Here is a 21,188-nt window from a genome sequence, read left to right on the forward strand (position 1 = left end):
TCCACTAGCAGGTCGCACCCACAATAATGGTGGGGTGCATGCAGCCCAAATAGGGGACACAACTGAAGTGCCTGGTGGCCAGGCAGGATTGTGCCTCTGAACCCCTGAGGACATGTCCTAAATAGGGTCACTCCTTCAAGACTAGGAGAAATATCTTATTTACCTAATACATAGAAACACATACAGAGAATTGGGCAAAATGAGATAGAGGAACATGTTCTACTAGAAAGAACAAGACAAAGTCTCAGGAAAAGAACTAAATGAAATGAACGTAAGCAATCTACCTGATAAAAAGTGCAAATTAATAGTCATAAAAATGCTTACTGAACTTGGGAGAAGAATAGATGAACACAGTTAGAGCTTCATCAAAGAGAGAGGAAGCATAAGAAAAGTACCAAACAGAAGTTATAACGGAAATAGAAAAATAACCTAGAAGGGTTCAACAGCAAACCAGTTAAGGAATAAGAAGGAATCAAGGAACTGGAAGACAAAACAATGAAACTCACCCAGACAGAGCAGCAAAATGAATAAAGCATTTTAAAAAGTGTAGTTACTGTAAGGGACCTTTGGGACAATATCAAGTGGAATAACATTTCCATTATAGGCATCTCAGAAGAGGAAGCAAGAGAAAGGGCCAGAAAAATTATTTGAAGAAAGAGTGGCTGAAAATTTCCTAATCTGGGGAATGAAACAGGCATCCATATCCAGGAAGCCCGGAGAGTTCCAAATAAGATGAACCCAAAGATACACCAAAACACATAATTAAAATGGTAAAAGTTAAGCATAAGAGAGAATTCTAAAAGCAGCAAGAGAAAAACAACTTGTTGCATACAAGGGAAATCCCTTAAGCCTATGAGAAGATTTTTCAGCAGAAACTGTACATGCCAGAAGGGAGGGGCATTACATATTCAAAATACTAAAAGGAAAGAAACCTTTCAACCAAGAATTCTCTAACCAACAAGGTTATCATTCAAATTTAAAGGAGAGATCAAGAATTTCTTAGATAAGCAGACATTAAAGGAGTAAAATGTGTCATCAGAGGTATAAAATATGAGGGAGGGTGAGTGTGAAAAAATAAAGATTTGGAATATGTTCAAATTTAAGTTGCTGCCACCTGAAAAAAGACAGCTATTAACATACTATGTTTTTATGAGGACCACAAGGTAATCACAAAGAAAAAACTTACAGTAAATACAAAAAGGAAAATGAGAAAGGAATTTAAACATAACGCTAAAGAAAATTGCCAAAACAGAAGGAAAGAGAGAAAGAGAGAAAGGAACAGAGAGGAACCACAAGAAAAGCCAGAAACAGTGTACAAAAATGTCAGTAAGTACACACCTGTCAATAATTACTTTAAATGTAAATAGACTAAATTCGCCAATCAAAAGACATAGAGTGTCTGAAAGGATAAAAAAGCAAGACCCATCTATATGCTGTCTACAAGAGGCTCACTTCAGAAGTAAGGGCACACAAAAACAAGGTGAAGGGATGGAAAAAATATTTTGTTCAAATGGAAATGAAAAGAATGCCGTAGTAGTCATACTCATATCAGGCAAAATAGACTTTAAACCAAAAACTGTAATAGAAGACAAAGAAGGGCAGTACATAATGATAACGGTAAATCCAACAAGAAAATGTAACATTTATAAATGTATAGCCACCCAACAGAGGAGCTCCTAGATATATAAAACAAATATTAATGGGCTTAAAGGGAAAAATTGAAAGCAATACAATAATAGTAGGGAACTTTAAACCCCATTTACAGTAATGGATACAAAAATCCATTACAGACACAAAAATCAATAAGGAAATGTTGGACTGAAATGACACATTAGACCATATGGGTTTAATAGAAATATCCAAACATTCTATTCAAAAGCATCAGAATACACCTTCTTCTCTAGTGCATGTGGGACATTCTCCAGGATAGATCACATGTTAGGTCACAAAACAAGTGTCAGTCAATTCAAGAAGAGTGAAATCATGTCAAACATCTTCTCTGACCACAATAGTGTGAAGCTAGAAATCAATCAGAAGATAAAAAGGGGAAATAATCATGAAGTAACAACAACATACTTCTGAATAACCAGTTTGTTATTGAGGAAATTAATGGCGAAATCAGAAAATATCTAGAGACAAATGAAAATAAAAATATGACACACTAAAATCTATGGGATGCAGCAAAACTGGTTCTAAGGGGAAATTTCATAGCAATCAAGCCTACCTCAAGAAACAAGAAAAATCCCAAATAAGCAATCTGATTTGACACCTAAAGGAACTAGAAAAAGAAGAACAAATGAAGCCCAAAATTAGTAGAATGAAGGAAATAATAAAGATCAAAGTAGAAATAATAAAGATCAAAGTAGAAATAAATGGAGTCTAAAAAAATAATAGAAAAGATCAATGAAACTAAGAGCCAGTTCTTTGAAAAGAGAACCAGCAAACCTTTAGCTAGACTAACCAAGAGCAAAAGAGAGGGCTCAAATAAATAAAATCAGCAATAAAAGAGGAGAAATTACAACTGATACCATAGAAATACAAAGGATCGTAAGAGACTACTACAAACAGTTATATGCCAACAAATTGGATAACATGGAGGAAATGGATACATCCCTGGAAACATACAATTTTTCAAGACTGAGTCATGAAGAAATAGAAAATCTGAATCAAAGATTACTACTAAGGAGGTTGAAACTGTAATCAAAAAGCTCTCAACAAACAAAAGCCAAGGACCAGACAGCTTCACTCGAAAATTCTACGAAACATTAAAAGAAGATTTAATACCTATCCTTGTCAAACTCTTCCAAAAAAGTGAGGAGGAGAGAAATCTTCCAAACACGTTTTACAAAGCCAGTATGTCTGATACCAAAGCCAGACAGGGAAAACACAAAAAAGAAGATTACAGGCCAATATCCTTGATGAACATAGATGTAAAAATCCCCAACACAATATTAGCAAACTGAATCCAATAATACATTAAAAGGATTATACACCATGGTTAAGCAGGATTTATTTCAGGGATGCAAGGATGGATCAACATCCGCAAATCAATTAATGTGATACATCACATTAACAAAATGAAGCATAAAAATTGTATGATCATCTTAATAGATGCAGAAAAATCTTTTGACAAAATCCAACATCCATTTATGATAAAAACTCTCAATAAAGTGATTATAGAAGGAACATACCTCCACATAATAAAGGTCATATATGACAAACCCACAGCTAACACCATACTCAATGGTAAGAATCTTAAAGCTTTTCCTTTCAGATCAGGAACAAGACAAGGATGCCCACTATTACCACTTCTATTCAACATAGTATTGGAAGTCCTAGCCCCAGCAATTAGGAAGAAAAAATATATTAAAAGACAGCTAAATCAATAAGAAAGAAGTAAAACTGTCACTATTTTCAGATGACACAGTACTGTATAGAGTAAATCCTAAAGACTCCACCAAAAAAAAAGAGAAAAACTGTTAGAATGGATAAATAAGTTCAGTAATGTTGCAGGATACAAAATCAATATACAGAAATTTGTGGCATTTCCTTATGCTAATAGAGAACTATCAGAAAAAAAAAATCCCTTTTACATTTGTGTTAGAAAGAATAAAATACCTAGAAATAAATTTAACCAAAGAGGTGAACAAGCTGCACACTGAAAACTGTAAGACACTGATGAAATAAATTGAAGAAGACACAAATAACTGGAAAGATATTCCATGATCAAGGATTGGAAGAGTTAATATTGTTATTAAAATGTCCATACTACCCAAAGCAATCTACAGATTCAGTGCAAATCCCTGTCAAAACTCCAATGGCATATTTCATAGAACTAGAACAAATAACTCTAAAATGTGTACAGAACCAAAGAGATCCTCAATAGCCAAAGCAATTTTGAGAAAGAAGAATAAAGATGGAGGTATCACGCTCACTGATTTTAAACTATACTACAAAGCTGTTATAATCAAAACATTATGGTATTGGCATGAAACACACGCACACAGATCAGTGGAACAGAGTTGAGAGCCCAGAAATAAATTCACACATATATGGAAAATTAATTTATAGCATAGGAGCAAAGAACATATAGTGGAGAAAGAATAGTCTTCAATAAATGGTGTTGGGAAAACTGGCCAGCCGTATGCAAAAAATGAAACTAGACCACTATCTTACATCATACACAAAAATGAACTCAAAATGGTTTAAAGACTTAAATGTAAGACCTGAAACCATTAAATTTCTAGGAAAAACTGTAGGTGGTAACCTCATTGCTATTGGTCTTAGCTGTGTTTTTGTGACTCTCTCTCCAAAGGCAAGGGAAACAAAAGCAAAAATAAGCTAATGAGACTACATCAAACTAAAAAGCTTCTGCACAGCATGGAAACCATCATCAAAACCAGAAGGCAACCTGCTGAATGGGAGAAGATATTTGCAAATCATCTATCTGATAAGGAGTTAATATCCAAAACATATAAAAAATATCTAAAACATATAAAAATTCATACAGCTCAACAACAAAAAACAAGCTGATAAAAAATGGGCAGAGGATCTGAATAGACAGTTTGCCAAAGAAAATGTACAGATGGCCGATAGGAATATGAAAGATGTTCAACATCATTAATTATTAGGGAAATGCAAATCAAAGCCACAATGAGATATCAGCTTATGCCTGTTAGAATGACTATTATTGAAAAGATAAGAAATAACTGGTATTGGAGAGAATATGAAGATAAGGGAACATTTTTACACTGTTGGTGGGACTAAATTGGTGCAGTCACTATGGAAAATAGTATAGTGATTTCTCAAAAAAAATAAGAATAGTATTACCATATGACTAAGCTATTCTACATCTGGGTATTTATCCAAAGAGCATGAAAACACTAATTTGAAAAGATATATGCACCCCTGTGTTCATTGCAGTATTATTTACAATATCCATTATATGAAAACAACTTAATTGTCCATCAATGGATGAACGGATAAAGAAGTATGCACAGTGGAATACTACATAGCCATAAAAAAGAAACCCTGTCATTTACGACAATGTGGATGGACCTTGAAGGTATTATGCCACGTGAAAAATTCAGACAGAGAATGACGAATACCTTATGATTTCACTTATATATGGAATCTAAAAAAACAAAACAAATGAACAAACAAAATAACACAAAAGCAAACTGATAGATACAGAGATCAGATAGTGTCTCCCAAAGGGGAAGGGTTTGAGGTGTGGGAGAAATAAGTGAACGGGGTCAACTGTTTGGTGATAGATGATAACTAGACTTGTGGTGATGATCACTTTGTAGTATATAAAGATGTTGAATTATAATGCTGTACCCCTGAAACTTGTATAACAAAAAATTGTTTAAAAAGTTAGGGATTCAGAAACATGGGTATAAAGGATGTCGCAGGTGAGATAGGACCCGGAAAACAAGAACACCACTGAAAGAATTGCTTAAGAGCAATTGATACCATATTCATCCTTGATGTGGGACCCCAGAAGGCAGTTTAAAAAATCTACAAAACTGTGTTAATTGCCTGATGAGACTTAGGCCAACTTATGAAAGCATTGGAGCTCCAGAACAAAGGTTCTTGCATTCTGACATTCGTAGTTTCCTTGCCTACTCACCATGGAATGAAGTGTCCATTCCTACCTAAATACAGAGTTTCCAAGCAGATTTATTGTTCAAATCTTTAAAAAAATCAATGGTTAAACAAGGATTAGCATATATTTTTGAAAAGCTTACAATAAGAATGACCAATGTAAATGTGCAGAAAAACCAGACCACCATAAAAAGAGACATAATTCCGAGAGCAGAAGAAATCCTAGTGTCTTTAAAGAGATTTGTATATTGTAGACTATATACTGTGAAAGGAAAACACAAAAGATCTACTGGAAATTAAAGATATGATTTCATTTTTTTTTTTTGGAGCAATGAAAATGTTCTATATCTTAATTGGGGGTGTTGGTTCCTCAGGTATATACATTTGTCAAAACTCTTTGAAGTATACAATTAAAATGAGTCCATTTTACTGTATGAAAATTTAGTTCAATAAAGAAGATTTAAAAACCATACTGAGATACACATCACCTATCAGATTGACAAAATTCCAAAAATTTGATAACAAATTCTGTTGGCAAAACTGTGGGGAAAAGTCACTCTTGACAGTATACATTAGTACAATGCTTACAGATTTCATTTTTAAAAATAATGGGTTGGAAGATAAAAAGAGTTTTCCCCAAAATTAAAAGAAAAAGATAAAAATGAAAATAAGACAAAATATATGGATGCATATAGGATTGATCCAGAAGCTCCAACATCTGAAAAGCAACTTTCTAGAATGAGAGGAGAGAGAAAAAGAGTAAAGAAAATTATCAAAGAAATTATTCAGGGAATTTCCCCAGATACAAAACCTAAATATTTGGAATAAAAGCCTATACCATAATAAATGAAAAAATATTTACTCCTAAAAAAATTACTGTGAAATTTTAGAAGATACTGAATGAAGTGAAGAAATTGGATCTTTTCACAGAAAATGTGTGACCTGGACACATGCAGACAAATAAGAACTAGACTGACACTGGCTTTTCATCAATACTGGATGCTTGAAGATAATAATCAGTGCCTTTATATTTAGGAAGAAAAATCAGGGGAAGATAGAATAAGGATATTTTCTGACTTGCAAACTTCAAAGTTTACCTACAATACACTCTTTTTTTAAGAAGTTACTTGAGGTTATATTGCAGCACAATAAGCAAATATACAGACAGTGGAAAATCAGGAAAATATGATTTCTTGTTTCAGAATGACAGCTGTGCAGAAGGCCTTGAGAACAGTTAGTCCAGAATGGACAGAATCTCTAGGAGGGTGGTCTCAGAAATAAGAGGAATTAATCTATAGAAATACTGTATGAGACCTTCTAGGAAGAAACTGGTTATGGTGAAGGCAGTTATTGGAGTACATAAGAGGAGAATTCATTTGAACTTAACTCTAGTAACAGTCTCATTTGAATAGCACTGATGTGACATTTGACTTAGAGACACTGAAGTCCACCACTTAGCTTCCAAAGAACAACATAAGCATTGTGATAATAATGCAAGCACTCATGTTTAACTTGTAGAATCAGGCTGTGAACTAATTACAGAATATTTAACAGACATTTCATCTGTTCTGTGATTATCGAAAAGACAAAATGTTTCCAACCATGATAACATAAAAGCATAGGTAAAGTTCACACTGTGAGAAAAGTAAAAATTGAAAGAAGAAATGATAGAAAGATGGGAGTATAACTGTCTTTGTATTTAAAAATATGGTGTTTAGAGAGTTTTCCTAGAGTTGAGGAAAAAATAATAAATATTTAAATATAAGGCTTGAAGTTACAAAGTTGATAAGGGTTAGACTCTGAATAGTTATGAAAGCATATTATCAGGAAACAAGAAAGAAAGTGGCTTTGGTTGGGCTATCTGTATGCTCACATTGCAGAGCAGAAAGTCAGTAAACAACATCCAAAACTGATAAACCAAAACAACGTGGAAAAAAGCATATTAACCACCTGAAGCCATAAATTTCACCACCTGAAGCCCTAAAATTAAGTGTGATTGCCTCTGGAAAGCAGAGCTGCAGGAGGAGACTGTTGCTTCTTATTCCAGGTCCTTTTTATTTAAGCATATAATTTTCTAGCCATGCACATACAATATTTAATTATAATTTAAAAAGTTAAAATAGTTGCAAAAACTTAAAAGCAGACATTAAATTTAAAAAGCAAAAGTCACATTTATATACTGCCTATTGAAAGATCGTTTCCAGATTTTTTTTTAAATTAATTTATTTTTTATTTTATTTTTGGCTGCATTGGGCCTTCGTTGCTGCACGCGGGCTTTTCTCTAGTTGCAGGGAGCGGGGGCTACTCTCCGTTGTGGTGCGCGGGCCTCTCACTGCGGTGTCTACTTATTGTGGAGCACGGGCTCCGGGCGCATGGGCCTCAGCATTTCTGGCATGTGGGATTCAGTACTTGTGGATCACGGGCTCCAGAGCACAGGCTCAGTAGTTGTGGCGCACGGGCCCAGCTGCTCCATGGCATGTGGGATCCTCCCTGACCAGGGCTCGAACCTGCATCCCCCGCATTGGCAGGCAGACTCCCAACCACTGCGCCACCAAGGAAGCCCCTCGTTTCCAGATTTTTATTTGCCATGCTTCCTTGCAGGTTTAGGAAGTAGGTGGACATTGAAGATGTAAATAAGTCTCCAGAATTGGAAGCTGTGAATACTTTGCATTTTAATTTGGTTTCAGTACTGTAAGCACTAGTTTGAAATTGTGTTCTTTAAACTTCTAGCTCTGTCTTACAATTGGTAATGTAATCTCTCTCTAGTTCTTTTAATCTTAAAAAAAATTAGAATCCATACTATGAATTTTAACATTCATCAGTTACTTCATATAGATGTTAAAAAAAGCTAGTAAGTGATAACATTGGTTAGTACATTTGGAGGAGCTGTACTAAAAGATACTAATCATGTGATTCAAGTAGAAATGTTGTACATTTTATTTCAAAATAGTAAGTGATTATGACCTTGGAAAAATTTGCTCCTGTTGAATACCTGCTTTCTGTAAGAGGAAAAATTAGTCTAAAATGTCTTGAAAAATATCCTTTAAAGATGAATAATATTTCATGGTCATTTGAAAAAAAAAATACAAAGAATCTCAGGTACCAGTTTAAATTTGTTCTGGATGTAGATCAATATAATGTCCCAAATATGAAACATAAACATAATGGAATGTTCATCCCCAGAAAACTTTATACCCAGAGGAAATGACCAAGTGGTAACACAATCAGTAAGAAATTATGATGATGTTAGGTTGTTCTGATACTAAAAGTGAATAGAGATTTTGTAGTTACAAAGTTTTATATAACATTTTAGAGAGACAGACTGTAAAATTAAACCTCAAACTGTGGTTTTTAACCTACCTTATCAGCAAAATTGGCCCCTTTGCCATAGGTGGCCTCTATTGCCTGAAGGCTAAAGCATAGTTTGGACGAAGCAAGAAGACACAGAGCTCCTATTTCCCTCAGTCATACGCATATTTTAGATGTTGATTTGTTTTCTGGGTTTAAATGATCCTCTGGATTCAGTTTATGTCAACATAACTGTAATATGAATTGAGTTGGATTGGTTAGTAAAATCTGAATAAGAACAATCTCTGGGACTAGGATTCATGCCATGAATCTCATGAATCAACATTTCCAGATACTGATAAAGCATTGGTGGCTTGGGGTATCTTGGCTTCTGGGGTATTTGGCTCTAACCCAGTATTGTATCCATATGGCAAAGAGATACTGCTAAGCTTTGTAATGTTTAGGCCAGGAATTAAGACAGAAATTATACCAGAGGTTAAAGGCTTCTGACATCTCAACTAAAAATGACTTTGCTTTCTTTTTGTAGCAGTGGGTTTTTCTCTGAAATATGGTAGAGGGTAAAATAAATAGTTATGATTTATATGTAAAATAATTATTTTTTAAACAACCATTCACGAAGAAGTTATTATGTACCAGGACTGTGCTAGATACTGGGGATATAAGGTGAACGGGGAGACAAAATAGGTCCATAGGTTGTAGCTTCTCAAAGTAACATTGCTTATATGCTATCCTTTCTACTTCTTTTCTTCTTTTTCTTTTTTTGAATTAACTGGCAAGGAAAGTTAAGAAGTTATTTCAGGCCAAATCTATGTTGAGAAAAAAAGGATGTAGCATTGAGTGCACTGAATATCTTGATAATAAATAAAAATTGTAGAAATTCAGCCCTGGGTACTAAAATATATAATAGCACTTCTTTCATTAAGACAACCTTCTTAGATAACTTGAAATTTATCTCATTTTAAAACACATTTACCTCTACTGTTCTACAAAACATACCCTTAAACTGTGAAACATAGAAAGAAACAAGCAAATTCAACTAATGTCCCATGTTCGTTTTCTGTAAAAAAATGAAGGTGAGAGTCTAGAAAGGATAAGTTTACTACAGTTATATTACTTATTAGGTCTCACTGATTTGGTCCTGCATATGTGTCTTAATGGTAGTTGTCTTGTCTCTGTGAAAGTTAACTTATCTCTATTATCTAGTAAATCAATATAAATTTGCAAACTTTTAGCTCTGGGAGATTTCAGTGAATGGGTTTTTAAGTTAGATAAAAACCATTTTCAAAATATGCATGTGAAACTATGTTAGCTCTAGTTTCAAATAAAGATATTTCATGTCTAGTCTCTGGCCAGGGAAGATTCTATGAACATTTATGATTGTTGTGTTTTTCTTGCTTTGATTCTTTGTGTATTTCTTTCTCCATTAGCTGTCTCCCCTCTGCCTAGTGACTCACAATGTGCAAAGCTAACGTTTGTCTTCCTGGCACCACTCGGAATTTGAACTCAGTCCACCACAACTTTTCATCCCAAAGTTGTAGCCTTTGAGTAAACCAAGTTTTGTAGTATTAGTGTAAAAAATACACTTGAAGTGAAGAATTAATGACCCAAAGTATTAACAATTTAAAAATAATGTCTATGTTTATCTTAAATGAGTCCTTTAGTTTCTTAGTCTGAAAAAGTGACTACATTGAAAATTTTGGACTCCATGGCAATAAACTTGCTTAAAATCCAAAATAGGTCTATGATAATTATGTATGGAAATGTCCTTTACTCTACACTGTGTCATGGATAAAGTGCTTTGCATAAAGTTCTTCCACTTTGGGTGATCATGGTGGGGTGGCCTATTGATTAATCAATTCTTTTACCATCTACCTTGTTTGGTGGGAGTAATTGATTCTTGTTGTAGTCAATTCTGCCTCAGAAAGCACACCCATAAGTGCTGAAAGAAGGGCCTTTGGATGTGGTCTTCAGTTAGGTGTGTTTCATTCCCTCATTTATTCATTCATCCAGGATTTAATGAGCATCAAACATTGTTCTTGGTGCTAGAATTACAATGATGAGAAAGACATAACACCTCTGTTCTGGTGAAGCTTATGTTTTGATAGGGAGAGAGAGAAAATAAATGAACAAATGAGCAAACAAGCTAATATATCAGGTAGGAATAAATGTAATACAGATATTTAAATAGGGCAATTTGATAAAGAGCGACAAGGGAGCTGCTTTAGACTGGTGAGTAGGGAAGACCTTTCAAAGAAGGTGATATTTAATTTGGGATCTAACTGACAAGCAGGCAGCCATGGATCCTTGAAGAAAAAGATCTTTAGGCATTGAATCAACCAGAAAAAGGTAGGATTTTAAAGTAATTGGAGGCATGGTTTAAGAAATCTGCCTGGATTTGAATCCTGATTTTGTCACTCACTCTCTGGAGGACTTGAACAAATTTTAACCTGTCAGTGTCTCGTGGATAACAGTAGTAATAATATCTAACTCAAAGGGTTATTGGGAAGATTAAGTAAAAAATAAATGCTAAGTGTTTTGATCAGTATTTGGTACACAGTTAATTGTCTAATAAATGTTAGCTACTATTATTGTTCTTGTGGATTTGGATATGCTTGGTGAGTTAAGAGAAATTGAAATAAAAATGCAGAAGGCCAGTGTGTCCAGAGCAAACTTGGAAAAGTAGAAGATGAGGTTGGAGAGTTGAATAGAATAAAGCTTTGTAAAATCAGAGTATTTGGATTTTATTCTAGGTATGATGGAAAGCTATTGCAGGATTTTAAGAAGATGGGAAAGTGACAGAACGTGAGCTACATTTAAAAAAAAAGATCACTCTAACTACATGTGGAAAATTAATTGTAGAGGAGACAGAGTATAGGCAGAGAGACGCATTGAATGTCATCACATTGGTCAGGTGGGAGATAATGAAAGTGGTGATGAAGATGGAGAAAAGTAGATGGATTTGGGTTATGGTTTTGTTTTGGTTTCTTTTCTTTTCTTTTTTGGATAAAGTCAGTAGGACCAGGCTTTGGATTAGACATTAGGATGAAAATTAAAAAGAGAAATTAAAGAAAATCTCAAACTGAAAAATAATTTAGAGATATTTGGTTTGTTCAGATGGTCAGATTGTACTGTCATTTATTCAGATGAAATGCTGAGGAAGGAATGGGTTTAGAAAGAAAAATCAAGAATTCACTATGGATTATTTAAAGTTGTTCATGACTATTATCCATGCCAGTAGAGATGTAGAGAAGATAGTATGCAAATGTAGGTAGGAGACACTCTTCTGAGACACAGTTTTGACAGTCTTCAGCACACTGAAGATAGTGAAAGCCAGAGCCTTGGCGAGAGGACATACACAAAGAAGAGGAAGGCATTTAGAACAGAGTTCTGGGATATCACAATATTTCTAGCACCCAGCAAAGGAGCCCAATAAGAAGCTATACATGGAATAGGAAAAATAGTGCAGTGTTAAGAAATCCTAAAGAAGAAAATGTTTTAAGAAGGATGATGTAGGATGATGTACTGACCTCTGGGGAATACAGAGGTGTCTAGAAAATCAAAGAAATGACATGGAATTTGGCAGCAAGGAGTCATTGGTGATTACAAAAATGAAATGAAGAGAATGTTGAGATCAGAAGCTGAGTTGGAGTTGGTTTTGAAAAGACTGCACACCAAAGCAGCAGCTATAAAAGATTATTTTGAAGAAGAAGAAGCAGAGAAAAGAGGGTGAAGAAATATAAAGTTGTGGGGAAATTTTATTCTTCTGCTGATGTTACTATTGTTGCTTAATAAAGATTTGTTTGCCTTTATAAATAATCTAGTAGAGAGGGAGAAACTTATGATATGAAGAGAATAATTAAATAAATGAATTTCATAAGCAAATGGTAGTTTAATCTATTTATTAACTATGCCTCTATCTTTTAACGGTTTTGTTGTTGTTGTTTGCCTCTCTGTTCTGACTTCCACAGTTTTCCAGGAAATGTTCTTTGTGTAGTATATTTCATCCAGGTTAGAATCCTGAGGTGAGTGTTAGGAGGTCTGGTTTCTAATCTGAGCCACAATATTCTCCAGGGTGGAGTTTCCTCATCTCTAAGATGGAAGTTCTGAAGCTTGACATTTTGTTACTCTAAGGGAACATGGAAAGGATATGGGATCAGTAGACATTTATGCTGATGGGGAGAAGGTGGTATTATTTGTGGTGGTTGTAAAACACACACATGTCATCAGGGTGATGATGATCATGGACATCATCATCATCTACCCTTACTCTTGGGAAGCAAAACACAGAAAGGGCTCTTGATGTTGATTTCTTCCCAGTAGGAGTTTCTCTTAAAAATAGTTATTAGAGTCCTAAGCTAAAATTCATCTTGTCAAATGATATTAGTAAAATTAAAGTTGCAGGAATTTATAAAAACTGGCCACTTTTTTATTTATAATTTGTGGTAGTATTAAGTAAACACAGGTATTCTCATTCTAACAGAGCACAGAAATTATAAAGTAAACAGTGAAAGTCATTTCCATTTATTGGTTCCCCCAAACTAGCTTTTGTTCAAATAAACATTTTTCTCACTTTACTCTCACTTTCTATGAGGACAAAGGAAGCCAGACAGAAAGGATAATTTCCCCAAATGCGTGGAAGACAAATGTTCCTGCAAAAGTGGATGGCAAAGAAGGAAGTTGAGAGTCTTGCTTCATTGATTTTTTTCCTGCTATGCTCTTCTGTCTGCAGTGAGACACATGAAAATATTAGCATTTTATAATATATTACATGTGCACAGTTCTGTATGTTCAGAAAATATACTGAATGGGTAGTTGAGAAAAGTAACCATTTTAATACTCTGATGATTTTGAGACATTAACTTTTTTATTATCAGTTACAATCCATATTTTTCAATAAGTAGCTCAGGAAAAGGTATCATTTGGGATTCAGCAGGAAGATCAGTTGTTTGGATCAATGAAGCATAAAAACCATCTTTTTGTTTATTTCTTTAATATATAATTGTACTTTGTAATATTGTATACTAATAGCTCTGGATTTGAATCCTAAGGCCATGCCCATATAAATAAACTTAATGGAGTGGCAAATATGTTTATGAAAGAATGTTACTTCTTTTTACTTAAGGCCATTGGAGAACTCATGTAGCAAGAAGTAGATATGATTTGATCTTTAAAGTCTATCTATTAAAGCTACTTAAAGTAAGTTTTTCTCTACCATATGTTTGATACTGAAATCTATTTATATTATTTAACCTTTTATTTGTATGTCTAATCTTACCAACTATACTGCTGAAGGAAACATGGGGATAAGAATGAACATAACAGACGCCATATTGCATGGCATGGAATGAGTTTTCAGTGGGTGTCTGGTAAATGTGATCAAGAATAATATGTGTCTAAATACCTCCACTTTCCAAAGTTAACACAATTTTACTCTTAAATTATTTTAAAAACTGCCTGAACTTTTTCTGAAATAAAGCTTATATTATGAACATATCTTTAAGGAGAAGCCTATCTAACATCCAAACTAAATGGAGCTGAATTGCATTATGAAAACTGAATAATTTGGCTTGCCTCTGAAAACACAGGCTTTATATTGTTAAAAGGCTTATAATTTAGTTGTAATCTAGGAAAATTTAGGACATAAAAAGAAAGATAAACAATAAATCAATTTATGGTAAAACAGGATATACCAGTTACCCCAAAAATGTGCTAAAATCACTAGGGTTTCAGGGTTCCAGAAGAATGAATCATCATCAAGTGCATGGATACCAGAGAAATTGCATTCCATATTATAATCTGGAATTTTAGGAAGAATAGGACTCTTTGGTAAATGACTTATTTGAAGATATCCTCAATTTAATTTGAGGAGGTATTCTTATAAATTTCTCCCATTATATTTCCAAGTTAAATCTCACTCTTCTTCATCCCAGGCACACAGTTTGACTTTCCTGTTAATTCTTTCTTTCACTGAGATTTTCACTGTCTCTTGCTTTAAGTACTAAGTACAGCCAAATATCAGGTGTTTTGGGAATGAAATACTGCATTGCCATTGAAGAAAGAACAGATGGCAACAAAAACAAGGATTAAAAAGAGACTGTGCTTTTGTTGTCTTTTTTCCCAAAAGATTTTTTGTTTTGTAAAAAATATAGGTGTTTTATCTTTGACATACACTGATTTATTTCTTGAAAGCAACATAAAGCTTTTTATTTTAAAAATAATATTTGCTCTCAGAAACTCTGTAGACACCAATTTTTACCTGTTATGTTTCAGATGTTTTATCACAGTCTATAGAGATTCAACTGGAACAAGACACAGATGATCCCTGACTTCTCAGAGCAAGGACAACTCGTCTATAAGGTAGTGAAGATTAAAGAAAAGGAAATGGGAATTTTCTGTAAAATATCTGAAGTGTCACGGGGGTGCGGTAGGGGCATGTGGGAGACTGTGCCAGGGGCATTCAACCATGTTAAGGAGCAATCAGAGAAGGCTCCACAGAAAAGCTGGTATCTGGTCTGTAAAATGAAAAAGCAAGCTTAGAATTTGGGTAAGTAAGGTAGGGAGGAAGAGTGTTCCATGAAAGGGGAGAGGAAGTTCAGTGTCCAGGAGGTGAAGAAGCATGCACGATTGAGGAACTGAAAGGATTAAAATGACTAATGCTTAGAGTGAGTGCCTGGTGAGAATTTGAGAGAAAAGGGCTAGAGTTAGGCAGAATCCATGTCATCAAGACAAACAAGGCAAAGCTATTTAGAATTAATTTTAAAGGAAAATCACTTAAACAAGGTATAATATAATTCGATTTGCATGTCAAAAAGATTACTCTAAATTCCTAGTGTGGTAGAGAGGGAATGACTTCAGGCAAGGGGAGTGGTTAGGAGGCCATTGCGGTAATCCATTTGAGAGGTGATCAGTGGTGCTGTGGACTAGGGTGGTGGAAGTGTGAATGCAGAAAAGAGGTGGTTTTGAGAAATCGTGAGGGAGAGGGAAGATGTGGTGATTGCATGTGATTGAAGTTCAAGGAAGAATCAAAAGTGACTCTGACTTCTTTCTTTCTACAGCAGTTGGGTTCTATTTACTGAGTTAAACTTACTGAGGTGTCCAGGGCGTTTCTCTATTATTAGGTACCCAACAAAACACATCCTGTGTGGGAAAGAAATCTCAGTCTTTGAACTCAGAAGGACTTGGGTTTAAAGTTGTTGCCTCCAACATGTACCTTTGGCAAATTAATTTAAGCTGAGTATCTATTTTCCATAAATTGCTAATAATAATACCTGACCCCGAGTTCTTAGAGCAATTAGGACTAACACACATAAAAAAGCTGTCATAGTGTCTGTCAAGCAGTAGGCTCTCAGCACTGCTGTAGTTACCTACTTCTGTGCTTACTGTCCCCACTATAATGCAAGCTTCCTGACAGTAGGAGGACACTGCCTGCTACTCATCTTTGCAGCCCCAAATACCTGGTTAAGTGCCAGTGCACACTGGGGAGTCAATAAATATTTGTTGAATGTACAAATAAGACTACTACCATGTAGACAATTTGGTTTCTCTTTTAAAACTAATTTGGCATAAACATGATAAAAAATAGTAAACCAAGTTGAGATTACTTGTAATCTCAAATTTTGAATGCTACTGTTACTTCTATTAAACATGAAGGCTCAAAACTGTTTCTGTTAATAGAAGGATGCATCCTGTACTTCACTAGATGGCACCAAACTGTTGCCCTGAAATAGAACTAACCCGAGGAAGTGTTGTGGGGGGAGGTTGGGGGTGGAGGGCTGGAAACCTGGAAAGCCTGATTATAATCTACATTAAATAGCTATTGGTGATCCCAGGGGGTGTGCAAGAGCTTCAGCTGTGCTTTTCCAGTCAAATTCTCACATGCATACAATTATATTTTGCATGTCTAGGAATGTGATATGTTTTAATTAAGCACAGGGGACTTTACTCAGTCCCTCATAGAGAAAATTAAGCACTTTTAGGAAAGTACATTACTGTACCTCATTCAGGCCACTAGGATGCATTGCTGTTGAAGCATTTTTTCTAATTTCTATCTTCTCTAAAACTTTAATTCCCTAGTAGAAATAAGCTGAATGGTGCCCTAGTGGTCTCAATGACTTGTGATTCCTTCAGCACCTTATTAAGTTAAATTTTGCAGGCAATGACACTAGTTTGTTTTTTAGTTTCTTAAAATTCATGTGATGTGCACTGTGACATCTTCTCTAAAAGCAAATCCACTGAAAAGGTGAGTGGAAATGTATTCATCACGGCTGCAATTTTATTTTCTTTCCCCAGCCCATTTTTACCCTCTGCTAATTGGCTCTGTGTGTTTAGAGGCTTTTGTGAAGAATAAAGATGCCATTGATGGATGAGCCTTATTGCTCCTGTTACTATATTGCTGATGTCATAATTATCCAATATCCCACTCTAGATCTGAGCAGCATAGCAACTGGATTTTAGACCTTTTTGGAACACTGAACCCCTGATATGTTTTTTTCTCTACATTTCCTGTGAATGGTCCTGATGTTATTTAACATCTGTTTTCTGAGTCTGTGTGCTCTGATATTTTGATATTCAGGCCCTTATTTATGAGATACTGCCAGGCATGGAATTAAAAGAGTTCACAGAGATAACTTGGTCCCGTCTATACCAATTTTCAGGAATTGTAAAAACTAAGTAAAGTGTTAATCAAATTATAACTTAGTGCCACACAAAATTGTTTGTGTTTTCTTCTGTAAATATATGTGCCTTATCAGGTACTTCCTTTGAAACTGGAGTAATTCTTTTTTCAATGAAAAATATGAAGATTCACTTATGTATTTTTTCAGGAACCATGTGGCTTTAGATTTCACAGTGTTAGGGCTGTCTGTCTCTACCTGGACATGTTTTCTACATTGTAATTAAGCATTGTGGTCCAGTTGATAGACATCCTCTCTGCTCAAGAGAGTCTCAGTAAGTGGTTTTGATTAATTGACATAAGCATGGTATGATGGAGAAAAGTACCCAGTTCTTGGGACAAAAGCATAAATGAGTTAGAGTCATTGCTTGTGGCACTGGCCTCTACTAAGTGAATAGGGATCTGAGGGCCACTAATAATCTAAAGCATTATGATGTGAGAACTGTTTTCAATATTTTATAAGGTCATATCAGTTAACTCAAATAGCAATCATCTCATTAAATAAGAAAATTAAATGCTAGTTTTATTGCTGTTTGATATCTATATTGGTTGCTAGATTTTAATTTTTGATTAGTTAAAAATAAATGTTAACTAATTAATATAATTTGACAGTCACAGTCTTTCAAACTTTGTGGTCCATGGGGGAAAATTAATAAAACAAGTCTGTGTCATATATTGCAGATCACAGTCCTGAGGCCTAAGGACACCATAGAGACATTATCCATGGTTCAGTAAGAAGGAATAGGATGAATCTGTGTCTACTTAGATTAACCCTCTTTGTCCCAAATATCATTTCTAATATTGGAGGAGATTCTGTGTTGGGAGTTATATGTGGATTAGTAAAAACAAATTGGGAGTTATGAAAGAGCTGAGAGGAAGGTAGAATTTCCTAACTGTGGTGGACATTATTTCCAGCTAAGTAAACTCAGAGAGAGTGTTTGTTAGAAGTGAAGTTCATTTGTAAAGTAGAGCAAATCCCAAGAGTTTTCCATGTTAATCCTTCAAAAACATAACTGGCACACTTTAAGGTTCAAGATGATTACTAGGTGTAGAACCTTTCTGTTGCCTGTCCTTGTTTATTAGTTGAGTCCATTTGTGCTAAGTAGGTGCCTGGACTTAGCATACAAAGCCAATGGCTTGGGTTTATTGTGAGATACTAGGAATGACAGAGTGAATAGATTCTCAAGGTCTTCAATGGTTCAGCAACAACAAATGGACCTCTTCCAAATCAAATCAAAGCCCTACACAGATTAGTCCTATGTACTGTCATTTACAGAATATCTTTACCCAGATATGTTATGGGCTAATAAATATGCATTTGAATACTCCTTTGAACCCCTAAAGTAACTTTTAGATATTGAGAGCACTAAAACAATTCTTGGTTTGGGATTTTCTTCTTGTTTGGTGCAGACATCATCTGGCAAGCTATAAAATGAATCTGTGCATTGAACTAAAAGTATTTCTTGATTAAAAAAGAATAAATGATGACAGCAGAATTTCGTTATGCAGTAATATTTACCTATTTTCTGTTAGCAATAAACTCCATAACTTGAATTATAAAAGCACACCATATAAGAGAGTTTTTAAGTGCTGTATTAAATAAATGACTTTTCCCTTGCTTAATCTTAATCAGTCCTATGCCATCTTGACACAAATATGTGGCTAAAAGAGATCATTGTTTTGCAAGTAAAGGGGATTGTTCTCTGCTACTTGTTGAAATACCTAATATTTACCCTGTTGAAAGTTTAGAAATTGTTACTATGACTGCTTATAGAATTAATTTATTCAGCAAATATTTACTGAGTAACTTTTCTTAGTCAGTTTTCTAGGCATTGGGAGATACAGTATTTAGAGTGAATATCATAGACATTGTACTTATTCTTATGGAACAGAAGTCTAGCAAAAGAGACATCCAATAACACACAAAATGATAATGAAACATGAAAAGTCCAGTCATTGGTGAGATTTCAAGATTTGAGAGCACCTAGCAGGGATGCAGAGGATACATGGGGAGAGCAGTGAAGATTCAGGTGAGACATTACATTTAAACTGAGACCTGCAAAATTAATAGGAGTCTGTCACATGTGGCAGGTGAAAGTATGTTTACTGATAAAGCAAGGATAAACGGGAAAGAGTGTTTCAGGAGAAGGAACAAACAGCTTCTCAATATGGCCCCATGGTTAGAGTGTTAGAGCACATGTGACTGGGACATAGTGTATGAGGAGAGAAATGGCAGGACCTAAGATGGGAGATGTAGGGAGTGCCACAGTGAAGGGCCTCCTAAGCCATGGGCTGTATCCTAGGGCATAAGGGATTCATAGGAAATTTTAAATAGAGGAAAATAATTTCAGACGTTGTACTTAAAAAAAATCCCTTTGGCAATAATGTGGACAGTGGGTAGAGAAGAGCAAGTCATGGAATCTATTGGAGTCATGATTATGAGGAGACCAGTTATAGGTGAAAAAGTATGGGCCTTGCATGATGAGAAATAAGGAGCTGAGGATTGCTGCACGTGTGTTTAGCCTTAGGAGTTTATGTTACTGCCTTCTGATAAATTCTGTTGGGTTCTCTTGGAAATCCTGAGATGACTGCAGTGGGGCTGCCGATGTGGCGATTCCCCACTTTGTTTTGAGGCTGTGATGACTGAATGCAACATACTGTATTTTAGCTATCTTTTTTTATCATTTGGATTGCATCTGTAAAATAAGTAGTCTTTAAAATATTTTTGTAAGTCATCCAAATTTTATTTTGTGTTTACATTTATGCTCTGAATGTTTCTTTACTAGAAATTGACTCCTTTTTTTTGAAATTCTTTACTCCTCTTCCCAGTTTATTTCTTATTCCAGAAAAGTTTTTCTTATCTTGAGAGAACACTTTCTATGGTTGTTGAGTCCCCCTCACCTAACACCATCATATCACAGCATGTCAACAACTAAAATACTATTCCTAAATGGATTTACTATCCCTCTTAGTCAATTCATGAACACTTATTTATTTCACATTGTTACAAACTAGTCCCATGATGACTTCAACTGATTGGCAATGGAAAAGTCTGTAAACTCAGACCAGGTGGAACCACACATTTTAGGAGTCAAAAATTAAAGTTCATTCCCCATGTCACATGCTTGGCCCCTTGTAGAGTAGTGAATATGTATTTGAGTAGGTACCTCCTTTTTATTTCTGGAGTGGATCAGAGCAGCAGATGGCAGTTCTGCATAGTAGAGAAATTGTATTCATTTCCTTATCATTGCTGTTTCACATTTGGTCCCAGGGCAATGGCCTTTTCCCCAGTCTCTAACTTTCTCTACTGCCAGAAATGGCTTTCCTCTTCCGTGGCCACACAGTGATTGACCGTCACTGATAATCTGTTTGGAATAAACCCTATTTCCATTAGTGTGGCCAGTAGCATTGCTGTATTTGCCAGACCTCTTATTTCAAGCCACCACGGTTAACAGGGTGCTCTGAAAATCAGGCAACTGTTAATCAGATAACCTTGAATAACCAGGCCTGCTTAAGCCGTCAAGGAACACTTATTTTACACTTAGAAAGCAGGTACTAGTTTCCCTAGAATTAGGAATTCATGACTATTTCCAAAATGTAA

The 21,188-nt window shown here is 35.1% G+C and overlaps 1 protein-coding gene across 1 annotated transcript in view; it reads right to left on the reverse strand.

The window, feature by feature from the left end:
• OLFM3 (olfactomedin 3) overlaps positions 1-21,188 on the reverse strand; it is a 194,665-nt gene that overhangs the window by 13,878 nt on the left and 159,599 nt on the right. The gene's annotated exons all lie outside the window — the stretch shown is intronic.

Source organism: Balaenoptera acutorostrata, chromosome 1 (assembly GCF_949987535.1).
Source record: "Balaenoptera acutorostrata chromosome 1, mBalAcu1.1, whole genome shotgun sequence".
NCBI classification, from domain to species: domain Eukaryota; kingdom Metazoa; phylum Chordata; class Mammalia; order Artiodactyla; family Balaenopteridae; genus Balaenoptera; species Balaenoptera acutorostrata.